The sequence below is a fragment of the Malania oleifera genome, chromosome 3 (assembly GCF_029873635.1).
Source record: "Malania oleifera isolate guangnan ecotype guangnan chromosome 3, ASM2987363v1, whole genome shotgun sequence".
Lineage (NCBI taxonomy): Eukaryota > Viridiplantae > Streptophyta > Magnoliopsida > Santalales > Ximeniaceae > Malania > Malania oleifera.
The window spans coordinates 117,288,079-117,304,506 of NC_080419.1; positions in this window are offsets into that span (position 1 = coordinate 117,288,079).

Below are 16,428 nucleotides of genomic sequence, written 5' to 3' on the forward strand. Positions count from 1 at the left end.
AATTTAAATTTGGGTGAATTTATCCACACAAAATCCAAATCTAAGTCTCTCCCAAACATAGGATAAGGTTGCTCGTTTAAGTTGTAAGATTCTAACTAAGAGTTTAAGAGAGAATTTTCAACAAAAAAAAAAAAGAATTTAAATTTGAATTAATTCTTCATACACGTGTGTGTGTGTGTGTGTGTGTGTGTGTGTGTGTGTGTGTGTTTAATTATATAAATTGTGTAATTAAAATAAGCAACTAATGGTGGTTGTGAACTAGTTCTTCCCCTTCTTATATAGTGGCAACATTTCAATATTTTTTGTGTGCATATGGTTTTAATTATTTTGTTAAGATGGTGGGTCCATCTAATTGACCCATTGAGTTCGTCTTGCTTCAGTTCTTCGATTATGATATTTTTAGTTCGATTATGATATTTTAAAATCATGCTACATATATTTTAGGGAGGTTAGTTTTTACATCGACTTGTTTCACATATTTAGTTTAACTAAGTCTTGCGATGACAATTATCTCCTATGTTAAATATATTTCTTGAAAGATAATTTAAAGATCAAATCACGAGACATGCATGCAAACAACAAGAGACGAGTGTCGCATATTTCATTGAATTTTATGGAAAAAGGTATCTTTATCTCTTAATTATAATGATATATTCTCTTACTATATTCGTCATCTTACTTGTTGCTCCATCAACGTTTTTTTTTTTTTTTAACAGCAAAAGTCTTCTAATTGATAGATTAAACTACTTTTTACCCTTTTCTTTTCCTTATACTCTTTACACTATTGGGGAGAGGAGGGGGTGGTGGGTGGTTAAATGCTAAATTTATTCAAAGAAACTTAAATTTTCTTTGGCATAGACAGTGTCTAAGAGTAATCTCCATCATCTAATTGGGAAGGTTAAAATTTTACTAGACTTTTATTGGTCTCCTAACTAACAATTTTATTTATTTTTAAATTTTAGAAAACCAAGTGTAATAATATTAGATTCAACTCTGATAAGGTATTGTCTGCTTTGATCTACTTGTTTCACTGATTTGTCCTATAAAAGGCGCCTCACATAGTTGGAGTTAAAACCATTCTTCTAAGCTTAAGATTTCTCTAATACACGTTTGACATGGGCCTGTGATAGGCTCTCCCGTTTGATCTTGGACGCCCTCACCAGAGTGGCTTACACCTCTATATAGGATCCACCCACATGATAGTACCCTCAGGGCAACTCTAATATTAAATATAACGGTCCTGGACACAACTTCGAGGTATTGTCCGCTTTGGCCCACTGGCCTTACGAATTTGTCCCATAAAAGACGCCTTACATAGTTGGAGTCTAAACTATCCTTACAAGTCTAAAATCTTCGTAGTACACATCTAATGTAGGACCGTGATACCAAGATTTATTATTTAAACTATACACATAAACTCAAATGCACACATATATTGGGTTGAGAAGGTATACGGAAACACTCTTTCGATTAGCTCTTTTAAAAGAAACACCTTAAATAAAGAAATCATTTTTCAAAATGAAATTCAATAAGATGAGGTGTAATGCCCCGACCCTCAAGGTGGACTCGGAGTGCCACTAAACATACATAACATACATTTCTCTAATACCATACATATACATGTCGTCCAAACAAGGGAAACTCGACCGTCTACAAATCATCAGCTCTGACTGTAATAATCTGGGAAAAAAATTTATTATTAAAAAATAATAATTAATTAATTAAAATTATCAATCAATTAATTAATTAAACATTATTAAATTAATGTATTAAATAAACAAATAAAGGAAATAGAAAAAAAGAATTAAATTAAATTAAAATTATTTATTAGTAATGAATTAGTTAAACATTATTAACTTGAATTAATTAAGTTAAGTAAAATGGTGATTATATATATAAGGATAAAATATATATAAGTATATAATATTATATGATATTGTTATAATATATATAAAGTAAGTAAAAAAAAAAAAAAACCAAAAGAAGGAAGCTTGAAGCTTTGGGAAAAATTTGTCTCTTCCTTCTCTCAGCTACTCTCCGTCTACTCCTCCATTCTTCTCTCCCTCTCTTCTCATTTCTCATGGATGTTTGACCGATCGGGAAACAAAAAGTGTCGTTGGATTCCTAACTCCACCACCGACATTTCTGCTAAAGCGGATTTGTCGTGGGAGCGGCGTAAGCACTATTCCTGGGATAAGATAATTTTTTCCTAATTTCTCAATTTCTCGTTAAATTTGCTATTAGATCGACGATCAAGTACAACCACGGGGTCCTTGTCGTGATCGTCGTCATTTTGACATGAGTAAATTTCCAATTGGAGTTTTCTAGGCCATACTCCAAAGCGAGAATGAGATTTGAGAAATTTAACAAATTGGTTATATTTGAGGGTATAACTGTTTATTTGATACTTAAGGGCCTAAGAAATATTAAAATAATATTTTATTTAGGATTAATTTAATAGAATTAGGATTTTTAATTCAGGGTCCGAGTGAGCGCCGCAGGTATTTTTTGTGGTTCCTGTTGGCGTAGTTCAAGAATTCAAGTAAAGAGAAATTATATATTAAATCAGATTTTATGAAATTAAAGGTAATAATTTATGTTATATTATATGTATGGTTTGGTGTGAATTATTAAAATGACAACCATGTAAAACTATGATTTTTGAGCTTAGGATCACTTATTTAGTTATGTATTTGTGGAAATGAACTGAAGAAAGTGAAAAGAATTTTCTGGATAATTATGTAAGAAATGCAAATTATATTTTTAGTAATAAAATGCTAAATGTGGGTTGGCTTATTTTAGAGGAATATGTATGAATTTTACTATTAAATTGTGTGGCATGAAATTCTGTGCAAATATATGTTAAATGTATGAGATGCAGACTAAGTAAGCAAAGTATTGAGAATAAAATATGTAATGGACTATGTTACTTGTATATGTTAAATGCAACCATATAAATGTAAGACAACTGAAAGACAGCCATGTTAGTAGATCTAGAACGTTTCTACGTAGACTAACTGATGACAGCTAAAAGGAGCTGTAGTAATGATAGTTAAAAGAAGTTGTAAACTAACTGATGATGGCTAAAGACCAACTGTAGTACGAAGGAAATGAAATGAAAATGTTATGCAATGATAATGAAATGACATGGTATGAAATGACAATGTGAATGATGTAATGTTGAAGAATTACGTAAAGTGAAATGCAATGCAATGCTTAAGCTATGAACATGAACAGATGTGTATGATTGAATAATGATAGAAAGGAATAATGTATTATGATATTAGAAGTATCTATGTATGTAGAACATGTTATGGTTAGGCGAGGCAAACTCTTCGCCCAAGGGCTTGCAGAGAAAGGCGAGTGCACTAGTAGCTTCAGATGTGGTAGTAGCTGCATAACGCACTAGGGTAGAGAGAACCTACTTGTATGGGCAGGTAGATTTCTGTTGGCCTTATAAGGCTTAAAATCTTATTATCGTGTTTTGATGCTAACAAACAAGTGGAATTTAACATATTTGTGTGAGTAATGTTATTTTAGGGCTCACATATGAGAAAGCAAGGTCAAAGTGCTTACAAGGATCAAATAAAGCTTAAAAGAGGGAAAACATGGATTTTAAAGATGATATATTAAACCTTGAAGAAGATGAGATCATGCATGCCTAGAAATGTTTAAAATCAAAAGAGCCAAAGAAAAGTAAAGTGAGAGAGTTCAAAGAATATTAAAACTTGAAGACCAAGGAAGGGCCAAAGCAAGCATGAAGACTTGAGCTTTAGAATGTTGTGTCTTAGAAATCTCATGTAAGTGCTTTAATGTTTAAAATATCGTTTAAAATATTTTGAAACTCTTAGGTTAACTTCTTGGACCTAAATACCTTTTAAAATATTTGAAAAATATTTTTATAAAGTCAAAAATTATTTTTAAAAGGTTAGAATCATTTTTTGAATGAAAAGCATTAAAAAGAGTTTTTCCAATTGCTGTCAGTTTTTATACAGCCACATTAAAGTAAATTTTTCTCTATCTAAAACTTATTATTTTAAAAAGTGTTCAACATGAAAGTTGTAGTATTTTCTCTTAGATTTCTTTTGACACCAAGAACACCTAATTTGGAGTTAATAAAAAAAAGTTTTGGCCAAAACACTGAAGTGGGGTCACTGTTATCAGACATGTGAACACTGTTCAACGGGCAAATTTTTGAAATTCTAATATTTTAAAATATAGCTGTTTGAGCTCCAAACTTTCTAAAAATTTGAGAAACTATCAAAGGAAATTTTTGCAACATGGAAATAAGTTTGAAAGCCTATAAATACATGATTTTGCAAATCAAAATACATCCAAGAATTGAAAATTCTGTTTTGAGAAGCTAAAAGCACTCTTGTTCTTCCAAAACTCTTTCGCTCACTCATTGAAAAATTCTTTTGCTGAGATATTCTGAAGTGCTAATCCTTCCTCCTCTGAATTTCTACTATTAATCCTCATCTAAGAAGGATATTGGTGAATTCTACACTTGAGCTTTATTCTATTTCATATTGGTATTTTACATTCAAGTATATAGTGCTGAAATTGTACTAACTTACTATTTGAGAGAGTATACTTTTACGTAGATCATATCTTGTTTTCTTGTAATTCTTTGACGTTCCAAGGATTGTTTGGATCGTTGGCTAAGTAAAGGCATATTGCTTAGAGAGGCGGGCTCCTCTAGCCTAGTGAAGGAGTGTTTGAGCGTGGGGTATCGCTTGTAATTAGCTTTTGTTCCACCCATCAATGGAACAGATTTAGTGAATCCTTTGGTGGTTTGTCAAAGGCGAGGACATAGGCTGGGTATAAGCAGAACCTCGTAAAAATCTCCATCTCACTCTTTCTTTCCCTATTCTTTATTTTCAGTGCATATTTAAATTATGTGGATGGTTTAAATTTGAAAATCATATAAATTACGTATACTTGAAAATCAATCAAACTTAAGGTTTAATTTTGATTTGGGTTGCGGAAACCGAAAGGGAGTACGTTGGTACGTTACATAGTTAACATCCCAAAGATAAATTTACCAAAAGTTTATTTGAGTACTAAATATTTGGAAAGAGTGATTTTATTCATCTATACAAGGCTTTACATCAGCAAGCATAATTTTTCATTCACTACAGGGCTGGATACAATACAAAAGCTAAAAATTACATATACCATTAATATATTATGATTGTATGGTATAAAGTTTGAGATTGAGTGAATTGTGTTTATATTTTAGAAAGTTCTAAATCTTGAATGATTTCATAAATTTAATAGTGTTGAAGTGAATTTATATTTGGCAATTAAATTGGTTGTTGGTTTAAGCATTGTGGTTGATAGGCTTGACTAGTTTAATTATATGTGTGGTTGAAGATTGAATGTTTTATTAGTTGTCTTGTTTATTATTTAAGAGAAACCAAGTTATTGTTTGATTAAAAAAAATAGATAAATAAGTCAAAGAATTGGTTAAATATTAAAAGAAGTTAAGTACTTTAAAAAAGAACTAAAAAGAAAGTTTTAAAAGTCAATTCACCCCCCCTCTTGGGAAGCTATTCCTAATTTCAATTTCCTATCTTTACGGCCTTTGCCGGTAAGCTATTGTTGAACGATGTGAGTACAAGATCAATCTAACACTTGAGGGCTTGCTGAGTAAGGTGAGTGCTCTGGTATGCTTCAGTAGTGACCTTCGGGTTACCTAAGTATCAGAGCAGAGGGGTACTACTTGTATGGGTGGGTAATCACCCTTATCCTTAGGTAATCTCATGTGTTAAATCTTTGTATGTGATTGATTAGGTTCAGAGAATGATTTCAGTGTTATGTTAATGATTTTCAAATGTTTTTAAAATGATATATATTTACCTCATGTTAGCCACACGTTGTTTTAATATATTGTTTCTTCCCTTACTGAGATGTGTCTCACCCGAATATAAATGTATCTTTTTCAGGATTTCCTCGAAATCGAGCTTAGAGAGCTCAAGGTTTTGTAGCATTTTTGGAAAGTAGAAAGAGAGAAGGGTATATATTTTCATGTTAATTTTTAGATGTATAAATTTATGTTTTTTTGTTCTATGTTTTGAGTTTTCTAAGATAGAAATGATTGTGAATACTGGATGTTTTTGGGGATATTTATATATGTTGAATACAGGTGGATGATTAATTTATTATGGTTGGTGGATAGATTTAGAAAACTCTGGTATTATATTTTTGGGAGATTATATTTATATTTTTCCACTGCGTACATGATATTAGAATGTGGTTTATCAGGTAAATAAATGGATTAGTAACACTCCGGGCCCACGTAAAGGGTCGAGACGTTACACTGACAAAACAGCCAATGATCAACAACCAACCCTGTAGTACGCTAAACACGATCTCTCTGAGGACCTGAAACAACATTTGTATGCTAAGGTGAGACACCTCTCAGTAAGACGGATTATATTATTATCAGTGTCTGACTAGAATGAGACTTTGTGTGTACATATACTGCAAACTTTAAATACATTTAATTGGCATTTTAAAATCTGTATTACTCTGTAAATCTAAAAATACATATTGTTGGCTTAATATTGCCCTTTTTATAGTAAATGTGCCCATATATGCCTAGAAGATACAACCTGGTCTGTAGGACTAGCGTCGTCACGCTATCATATACACTTGCGACATGTCACGCCCTGAACCCCGAAATAGGACCCAAGGGTGAAAATGTAACTAACTTGTCCCTGTATCTGATAAAACATCCAAAGATACAGTGCAATGGATGAGGGTCCAATCCCGTGGGGTTTTCAGGCACCCTAAACACATCCAATCACAAATATATACGCAGCGGAAAAATGTCATTCTATAACATCATATACAGTACCATATCAGAGTCTATACAAGAGCAGAACATGACTTTATCAAAACGTACAAATGAGTACCCAAAAACATCTCAAACGGCAACCCACCACAATACAATCCTAGCACTTACCCAAATGCTAAACGCAGTACACCGGCCACTACACTCCCTACACCAAGACGCTAGTTCTGGTTACTCGAAGGACCTGTAAAAATGTACGTACAGCAGGAGTGAGACACCTCTCAGTAAGGAAGAACACAGGTTATATCGGTGTGTGACATTTGAGTGTTATCATGATACAACATACACGCAGTTAAATGCAATCCAGTACTAGTTTCCACAGTGCATACATGCACACACACACATACACATACACATGATCAGCAATCCCGGTGTCGTCACACCCTTCGGCCCGAAGCCGGCCCGCGACATACGAAGTTGGCCCATAGCCAACCTACGAATACGGCGCCACCAGCACATGGCTAGTCTCCGATTCCCATGGCATCGTACTGGCGCTAAACTGGTGGATCCACACCCTTCGTTATGATCTGCTGGAATAAGCTCACGCGCTTGGATATAGAGTCGGACACTCTTGCCTACGTTGCAGGCGATAAACACACGCTCTCGGATATAGATCCGAACACTTTCAGTACTTAGAACAATTTGGAACCGCGTTCCTACTAGCATTTCAACATATCACACCCACATGCATGCTCATATAACCAAACAAACCACACCCATTTGGTAATCTAAATCATGGTTTTTCAAACAATACAGTTTAAACAAGTCAAGGCACGGGCATCCCAATATCATAGTATAAATCACACATATACTCGGTTTTCAACAAAACTAGGGATGCAGCCCGTCACCCCCTTTTTCCCAAAACAGTAATAATGAAAAACCCATAGTTTTCCCCGTTAGATCCCCCCAAATGAGTAGCCAAAACACACACAGGACCGTGGACCACAGTTTCACCGAGTCCAATTTCAAAAATAACCAATATAAACATAGTTCCCCTTACCTTTTCCCCGGATAACAAATCTTGAACTCCAAGGCCCCTAAACAGCGAATCGAGTTCCAAAACCTACAAATCACAGTGCAGAATATACTTATGACACTGTTACCTACAAAACTACCGGATCAGAAATGAAAATCAAGCCTTACCTCGATTTTTTGGCAAAACTCAAAAATCTCTGAAACGAGATTTCGATCCGTAGAAGTTGTAAAGAATCCTTCCACGATCCTCGTGGTAACTTCAGATTTCCAATTCCATCAACGAACGGCAAAGAAATCTAGAGAGAGAGAGAGTAGGGGGAGGTTTAGAGAGAGAGAGAGAGAGATTTGAAGTTACTTAGTGAGGAAGTAAAGGAAATTCTTATTTATAGCCCTTTGACCCAGCCAAATTCCCAATTTGCCCCTCTTATATTTATTTAAACCCATTTATTACGGTTCGGGTTCTTACAATCTCCACTCCTGACAAAAATTTCATCCTCGAAATTTATCATCTCTTAGTTACAACGAGGTGACGTGTCTCGTCGACGAGAAATTACTGAGTGGGGGTTTTAAGAGATTTTGAATTTCGTCGATGAGTTGTCTTCATGACCTCGTCGACGAGGTGACGTGGCTCGTCAACGAAGGTCAGTGTATAAGAAGGATTAAAATTCATTTTTGGTCGAATTCTTCTACGCAACTTCTCTCTCCTCTTCGGTTTCCCTCTCTTCTCTCTCGATTTCTAGGCCAGATTTTTTCCAGTTCGACAATCTGAAGCCACCACGACACTCCTGAGAGAGTTCTCTTCAAATCTGCTAGAGTAGATCATCAGTGGGGTTGAGTTGGAAACCATCCCAAATCCATGGTAAGGCTTTCTACTCAGTATTTGCCTATTTGACAGTTGTAGAAAGCGTAGTACGCGTAATAATACTGAACTTTAGTTCTGAGAAATGTCATTTTTAGGGTGTTGAACGAGGAACCCTGCGGGTGTGGGGTTGTTTGTTTTAGGGGCTTTTCAGGACTTAGGTAAGATGATAAACTAAGCTATTAATTTTATGAAAAATATGTATATTGTTACAGCATTTGATTTCAAGCAAATAAATATATTTATATATGATTTATTTTTGGGAAATACTACTGAAAATGATGGTATGTTAGATATATGAAAAACCTATTTCGTGTGGCATAAGTAGAAATTATAATGAAAAATTGTTTTCTAGGAATGTGTTAATGATACGGATTTTTATAAAGGAAAACCGATGTATGGGCCGAGATTTTGATATATTTGTCGGCGTATGGGCCGAGCTATGTGTATGATTTTCCGGCATACGGGCCGTGCTATGTATATGATTTACTGGCGTACGGGCCAAACTATGGATATGATTTGCTAACGTACGGGCTGAGCTATGGATATGATTTGCCGGCGTACGGGCCGAGCTATGGTAAAATGTGAAATATCGGTGTACGGGCCGATGATTTTCATAATATACGTATACATGCAAAATGATATGATTGATTTGATAATTAATGATATGAAATATCCATGTATCACTGTTTCGGTATAAGCTATATGTTATCAGAACCTGATTGGCTTGGTCTAGGCTAGCACTTGCACGGTACCGATGCTATGTGTTCATGATTTATCATGATATTTGTGTTAACGCCGCTGTACGGAGTGGTGTGAGATTGGATGGTCGATGTGGTTTTAAGAAATGTGTAAGCGCCCCTGATGTACGGACCAGGTCTGGCAGACCCATCGGACTTATAGACTATAGTCTTGACTTGGCAATGGTCGACCAACCATTATCAGGTCCCGCCTTCGGGTCACACAACCCAGTCATGTGGGGGTAATACATGACAATAGCCAGCTAACCTTCCAGGGATGTTTGTTTTGTATTATTATTTATATGAGATGAATTATGTTATAGAAACCATTATGTTCTGCCATGTTTTGATTATATATGTTTTTCCCATAAATGATATATATACAGTTTTATTGGTTATGTTTATGACTATATGTATACTACAGAAATACTCATGTTGTCACACACTAGTGTTAGTTTATTTTTATCTTACTGAGAGGTGTCTCGCCCCGAATTTCATAAACATTTCAGGAGCCCCTTATAGGAAAGCGGGTAAAGCTCCGTTGTTGTAGTTCTGTTGATCTGCCCTCTCTAAAGCGTAAGTTTTGGCGGGGACGGTTGGATTTTTGTGAAAATGTTCCTAGGATTTTCTTTTTGGGATATATAAACTTAAATAAAGTGGATGTAATAACTCTAGTATTGTGATGGATGGTTTTGTATTTATGATATTATGATTGTATGTTTCTTGCTGTTTACGCTTCCGTTATGTATTCTGATATATCCCTGGTACCCACAGGTCCAGTTGGATTATGATCTGCTGAATTTTTTGATATTGTATTATATTATGAAAAAAAAAATTAGAAATTAAGCAGGTCGTCATATAGCCTAGATCCGAAAACCTAGACCTAGATACGAAAGCTTGGACCCAAATTTGGATCCGCTAGACCCGAATACCCATAACCCAAGTCAACTTGACCTGGGTCCAAGACAAGTGGCCCAAATACCCAATTTAGATCCAAGTTGGACTCATGACCCAAGTCAACTTTTACCTGAGTTCATTGACCCTTTGACTACCAAAACCAATTGGACTCTGTAACTAGGCACAACCCAATCAACCTATATTGAATTGACCCATTCAAAAACCTAAAACAAATTCCTTTGGGCTCGGCGCAATTGGCTAGACTTCATTTGATTTAATTAGCCACAATTAAATTAAGCTCAGAGCTCAACTTAATAGTCTAATCGAGCCTAATAACCCATGAAGCCCAATTAGGCTTAACTCATATTAGATTCAAAAAGACCAAACCTGATTTAGCCTTAAACCACATCTTCCCTAAAGGCCAATTGGGTTTAATCTAAAACCAACCCAATCTTATATCTAGGCCCAACCTAAAATAAACTAGACCCACTTACACATTGAGCCCATTTGGGCTTGACCCAATTTGTCAAATCCTAATTTAACCCATTTATAAATTCCAACCAAATCCTAGCCTAACTGACCAAGCCCCATTTTAATTTAAGCCCAAAAAGATTCAGCCCACCTAACCTAAAAGCCCTAGACTCCTCCAAGCCCAATTGGGCCTAACCTTAAATCAACCTAAACCCAAACCACTCGGCTCAAATTTTAAATCTAACTCAAGACCAAAGCCTAACCCAAGCCAACCCTAGTTAACCTAATCCTAGTTCAGACTAGCCTTGGTTCCTCTTGTTTTTTTTTTTTTTAGAAAAATGAAAAAATTGAAATAAGAGAAAATAAAAATGAAAAAAAAAATTGAGAAGAAAAGGGGGAGGGGTTCTATGATGACCCAAAAATATATATACGATCAAAGCATAATAATAATAATAATAATAATAATAATAATAATAATAATAATAATAATAATAATAATAATAATAATGGTCATTAAGTTAATATCAATACAAAAGTATTTTTTATAGGATCTTTGATTCTATGTTTGATGTCTAAGAAAGACCTTATCTTAGCGAGTGCTCAGAGACCATTAGGGCTCAATCGCTCCCTGGAGGTCGGTTTGATCAAAATGGAATTTCATAAGATAAACAGGATAGATACTATTCGTACACGTAAATAAGTACATACACATAAAATAATATTTTGACATAATTTATAGAAATACATGGTAAAATAATAATAATAATAATAATAATAATATAAGTATCCTATGTGAAGCCCACATGAGTCCCGAAGTCATGTGGGATTCACATGAGTTCCGGAGTTATGTAGGGCTCATAAAACTATTTAAGGACTATTGGAATTACGTAGGACCCACTTGGGTCTCAAAGTTGTATGGGGTTCACCAGACCATATGGGGCCCACATGAGTTTTCGAAATTCAAATTTAATTCTTTAAAAAAAATATTAAAGCATGGCTTAAAGATAATAATAATAATAATAATAATAATAATAATAATAATAATAATAATAATAATTTTAAAAAATTAATAAAATAAAATAATTAATTAATTAATTAAAAATTAATTAAAGGGAAATGGTGGCAAGCACTCCCACATGACCTTCATCCCTATCTCATACCTAATCCATGTCTAACCCATCTCATGCCCATTCTTTATTTTTTTAAAAAATTATAATTTTACCTCTTTCCTTACACTTTTACAAATTCTATTTTCTTCTTCAAAATTTCCCTATAAATAGGAAGCTCTCAACCTTCATTTTTCATAAAAATTTTCTAAGGAAGAGAATGATTAGTGAATGAAAAAATTAGTGGTGGAGAGAGAATTTTTAAATAAGTTCTCACTCACCAATTCTTTCCGATTTCATTTTTTAGAGATAGGCATTGTCTTCGTAGCACAAGGTAAAAGAAGAGGTAAGTAAATTTGATTATGTTAATTTAAATTTTATATCTGAGTTTATTTGTAAGTAAATTTGATTATGTTAGATTTTTAATTAAAATTTATACCCGAGTTTTTTTTTTTTTTGTAAAGTAAATTTCGATTACATTAGTTAGTTTCATAAAATTCTCCTGAGTTTATTTTTACGCATATTTAATTATACCAGTTTTATTTTTAATATACTTACATTTATTTCTGGGTTAAAAAATATTCTAATCCACTCAGGTAATTTTCAACATTTCTTTCTATTAAAAAATAAACAAATAAATATTTTTAACACAAAAATTGTGTGGCATGAATTTATTTTTACGTTACACATTTCATGAAAATATGAGTAAAAATGAGATTTTCACGATATTATTTTAAATTGTATAAATTATAATAAGATAATTTTAAAACCTCTTATGGCAACGAAAGTTCAAAGTTACAGATGCTCGGTACTGCAGTTTAAAATTTAAACGAATCAGAGTGCACCCGCGCTGTTCGCAGAGTGGTTTTATATGGTAGTGAATTTCTCCTGAGTGCACACTTGGGTGTGCACTTGGGTCGGACCAAGGTTTAATAGGAAAAATCTCACTTAATGATGATGTACGTTGATTTAGTTTGACCGGCTAGCCAACTAAGTCCAGTCTTCTAACCGCACAACCCAGTCATAAGAGTAAATATGACTTATGATTAACAGGCCTAAGGGTGATTTGTACAGTATATGTATATACATATTTAATTACGTGTACAGAGTTATTGATGATTTGAAGGTAAAGTATAAGTTTATATGAACATGACCATTATTGTGCCGAAATGATGGTATAAAGGAAACGTATATATATGTATATAATAAAAAATTATAATTACTGTTTTAAAGTTAAAAGTTTAATTTAACAGTTATATATATAATTATAAAATTTTACTATTGTAGTTGATGACACGAGTTTTTATGCATAAATTTTTAAATTTACATTTATTTTAAAAGCATTTTTGAAGTTATAATATTAAATATTATTTTACGAAATTATGAAAACTCATTTTGGTCACACACTAATAATAATCTTATATACTTACTGAACGTCGTCTCACCTCAATCATTATTTTACATTTCAGATCATTTTGAGGAACTTACCAGAAATCTGGAGTAGCAAGTGCGTGTGCGGGAATAGAAAGAATAGAGTAGAATAAAAAAATTAGTATAATACACTTTAGAATATGTTTGTGTATTTTAGAATTTTAAAACTTTGCATTTTAATAGTTGAAACATATATTTGTAATAAAATTAATTAGTGCTCTAGTAATAAAAATAATTTAGATTTATTTACATCCACTGAAAAATTTATATGTAGAAACCCACTCAGGTTCGAGTCCTTACAATTGGTATCAGAGAATATGATATAAGTTCTGCATACTCTAATATATAGATTTAACAGAGTTTAGGCATAAAATATGATTTGGGTAGGATTGAGTAATTTAGAATATTTATTTTAGTTTATTCTACGTTAATAATAGATTTATGATTTTAAAATAACATTTGATCATTGTTTAATAATGGATCCTAGAGATAGTAACATTAGAGGAAATGAGATTAACGTGAAAACTCCCAAGGACAGGTAAATGGTAGTATTATTGAAGACATGTTAATTAAGTTAAAAATGTTATTTCTGTTTGTAGAAACACGTACCCATATTAATGAATTATAGTTAATTGTTAGATCATATGCATTAATAATTTAAATTTTTCATATATATAAATATAATAATATAATAATATTCGAGATTTATTTATTTTCGTTTTTATTACTTTTACTAAAAAAAGAAATAGCACATTAGACCCTATTAGGTTTAGAGGTGTTACACATACAAATAGATATGAACAAACGATCTATTCTGAAATCTGGATTTACCCAAAATTCCTTTACATGTACAAGTTGAATATGAATATGTATTTTTATATTGCATATTCAGTTCTCATCAATACATTCAAGCTTAATTTAAGAATATATATTTTGAAAAAATCTTTAATTTTTAATTTTGTATTAGTTTATAAGGAATTAAATATAATTTAAATGTTACTATATTATATTTAAATTAAAAAAAAAAGTCTCTTAGCATGTGCAAGTTAAATATGAAAAAAAAATAATTTTTTCATTAAGTATCCAAATTTGATTTAGGAGTACAAATTTTGACGAAATTTTTAATTTTTATTTTGTATAAATTTATAAAAGTTAATATATATATATATATATATATATATGAAACTTTATATGGTAAATAATAATAATAATAATAATAATAATAATAATAGCCTCATGGGTGGAAATCATTGGCTATAGCTCACTTACTCCTGAATCAAGGTTAAGGCATGAGACCACTTGGGCAAAATGGGGATTCGAACCTGTCATCACATGGATGCACGATCGGTTCCTTACCACTAGGCCACCCACTCAAGTGGTGACTTGAGTATGAAACTAATTATAGTTAAAGCATTAATAAAGATGTAGAAACATGAACAGAACCTTAAGTCCGCAAATTTTGCAATACGTGTCGCTCATTCGATTTCCGTAGCACACGTCACTCTCTCGATTTTTGCAACACATATCGCTCTCCCTCGATTTTTGAAAAATGCGTCACTAGAGGCACGCTTCGCTCTCTCTCGATTTTTGTGACACACATCGTTCTCTCTCGATTTTTACAAAACGCGTCCCTTGATATCCGTGACACACGTCGCTCTCTCTCAATTCTCGCGGCACACGTCACTCTCCCTCAATTTGTGCAAAACGCGTCGCTCGATATCTATGACACGCGTCGCTTTCTCTCGATTATCACAGCACATGTCGCTCTCCCTTGATTTTTGCAAAATGCATCGCTCGATATCCGTAACACGCGTTGCTCTCTCTTGATTCTCGCGGCATACGTCGCTCTCTCTCGATTTCCACAACATGTGGCCATTCCCCTATAAAAAGGGTTTGCCTTTCTCAAACTTTAAGTATCACAACTTTCTATCATCTTGAACAATCACATTTCAGTTTGTAGAGATTAGCTCTTCCCAACTTGTCTCTTAGTTGTCTCATTACTCGAAAATATTAACAAATCACCCAACTCCCCAAGTGTTTGAGAACAGTACTAGATCGTCGATCCAAAGATGGAAACCTAGTAAGGAACAGTTGGAGATTTTAGAGGAGGCCTTCCACGGCAGTCAAGGGGAACTCCCTTCTGTGGAGTGGGCTATCTTAGTTGCAGCACAACTCCGACGGTATGGTCCAATCGAGCCAAGAAATGTACGCTTTTGGTTTGAGAACCGTAGGCGTAGGCAGGGATCAGTTGAAGAAGCCACTATCTTAACTACTGGCCCACCAATTATCCATCTTACCTCCTCCGCCATTACCGCCCCGAGTAGTGGCCTTGCCATTTTTCCAACCACTTGTACCCTCATCCCTATTGATAATATTCCGTCAGTATCATAGTCACCACACAAAGGGTTTCGGATAATGCTGGCCTACTCCACCACTGCAAAGAGATCCAATACGCGTTGAGACTCATGTACAGGCCACCAATGACTCGCTATGATCATCCCCACCAAAGGCCACAAGGGGAAGAGGGCAACTCTTCATCCCTCACCGAACAAATGGGTGCTCTATCCCTTTTTCCGACCCAAGCTGACGACATTACAAAAGGTCAACTCCGCCAAGAAAAAACCCAGGCAGTTAGCAGTGACACTGCTAGCACTTCGATAGTTGTTGACGTTAATCTAAGACTCTAAATGCTAGATTTCGTTTCATTTTATATATATATTTTTAATTTATAGGACATGTAGAATATATATATATATATATATATATATATAATTATCCTTTTCCACATCTTCTGAATTTCTTTTCCATTTCAACCCCTATTAGGTCGACGATTCACACTTCAGTTCTCAAAATAAAATATTTCGCCAAATTGACTATCGATCTATTCTAAGACTTAGTCAAATTGTTCATTAATTTACTCTTTCAAATAGCGCAATCAATTATACAGTACTCATTTTAAATTAACAAATTTCGAGGACGAAATTTTTATAAGAATGGGAGAATGTAATGACCCAAAAATATATATACGATTAAAGTATAAGAATAATAATAATAAAATAATAAAAATGGTCATTAAGTTAATATCAATAC